Source organism: Propithecus coquereli, unplaced genomic scaffold (assembly GCF_000956105.1).
Source record: "Propithecus coquereli isolate 6110/MARCELLA unplaced genomic scaffold, Pcoq_1.0 Scaffold59, whole genome shotgun sequence".
NCBI lineage: Eukaryota > Metazoa > Chordata > Mammalia > Primates > Indriidae > Propithecus > Propithecus coquereli.
This window is the reverse complement of record NW_012151840.1, coordinates 7,035,565-7,037,601: the sequence shown is the minus strand read 5'-3', so window position 1 is coordinate 7,037,601 and position 2,037 is coordinate 7,035,565.

Below are 2,037 nucleotides of genomic sequence, written 5' to 3'. Positions count from 1 at the left end.
AAAAATACATAGAAAAAATTAGCCTGGCATGGTGGCACATGCCTGTAGTCCCAGCTACTTGGGAGGCTGAGGCAGAAGGATTGCTGGAGCCCAGGAGTTTGAGGTTGCTGTGAGCTAGGCTGACGCCATGGCACTCTAGCCTGGGCAACAGAGTGAGACTCTGTCTTAAAAAAAAAAAAAAATGATTGTATAGTTAACAGAAGCAAAGGGAAATGAATTTTAAGAAAGGTTTAGGTATAATAATAACTGACATCATCATCATCATCAAGCCTTCACTGAGTCTGGCACTCCCCTAAGCATTCTACATGCATTAACTCATTTAATAATTATAGCATCATGGAGTGGTTATGAAACTTACATAGAATTGCAGCTGGCAAGTGAAAGGGCCTGAATTTGAAAGTATGATTATAGAGGCCTTGCTCTTAACCATACTATATAACAGAAAAGTGGAAGGTTAGAACTGTAAACAGGGCGTTGGAATTGACAACAGATCATTGTACCCTTTAAGAGGATGTTTCCTATTACAGTGCCTACCTATTTCATTGAAAAAGAAAAAAAAACAAGTAATTGAAGAGTTTCTGCTCACCACCAAATCTACCAACCTACCTGCATCTGTACCTAGATTCTGTACATTCCTGTTACAAGAAAGGAACTGTCTATAGACCTATCACTTCATCCTATCCTCTCCCACCTACTTGAGGAAATCAATCCACTAATTATCCCATTTCTATCCTGTACCAATATTTTCTTTTACTTTGTAACAATATTTCCCCCTTCTGATGTATCATTTGTATCAGCTACAAACATGTATTATCTACCATCATGGAAAAAGAAATGACTCCTTGATCCCACATTTCCCTCTAGCATCAGCCCCATCTCTGTGCTCCCATTTATAGAGCATTTTATTTCTTAAAAGAGTTGTCTTATTTGTGATATTTCCACTTTTTATTCTCTAAGGATCCCTCTCCAGTCACTCCACTTCATCGGAAACAGCTCTTGTTAAGATCACCAATGATCACCATTTTGCCATATCCAATGGTTATCTCAGTCCTTCTGCAACCTACACAGCAATACCTAACACAGTTATTACTTCCTTCTTGACACATTTTCATTATTGGGCCTTTAGAACATTATTCTCTGGGTTCTCCTTTCACCGCTCACTCCTTTTCAATCTCCTTTGCAAGTGGCTCCTTATATCTCTATTGTTGGACCACTTTCCTATTTACACTCACTTCCTAGGTGCCCTCTTCCATCTTGTGTCTCTAAATCTATATATACTGAAAATTCTTTTTTTTTTTTCTTGACACAGGGTCTTGCTGTCACCCAGGCTGGAGGGAAGTATCCTGATCATAGCTCGCTGCAACCTTGAACTCCTGAGCTCAAGTGATCCTCCTGCCTCAGCCTCCCAAGTGCTGGGATTATAGAAATGAGCCACCACCTCCAACCCTTTTATTTTTTTTTTTAAGAGATTCTAATGTAGTATATACTGACAATTCTAAAATTGATGTTTTCCACCTAGACCTCTCCCATAACTTCAGATTTACAAATCTAGTGCCCTCCTTTTGGGAGGCTTTAGGCAGGAGGATTGTTTGAGCCCAGAAGTTTGAGGTTAGCCTGGGCAACATAGCAAGACCCTCATCTCTAAAAAAAATTAATTTTTTCAATTGTTTTACTTTCTTGGAAAAATAATAGTTTTGAATGATGATTATTTAATTTTTTTTCTCTTTTTAAAATTTGTATAAATTTAAGGTGTGCATATGTATTCTGTTCCATGAACATACTGCATAGTGGTAGAGTCTGGGCTTTTAGCGTAACCATCACCTAAATAATGCACATTGTACTCAGTAAGATTTTTTTTTTTAAGAGATGAGTTCTCGTTATGTTACCCAGGCTGGAGTGCAATGGCTGTTCAGAGATGTGACTTTTGAATGATTATAAAAAAATGGGCTGGACTCAGTGGCTCATGCCTGTAATCCTAGCACTCTGGGAGGATGACTTTAGGGTGGCAGAGCAAGACTCTGTCTCAAAAAAAAAAAA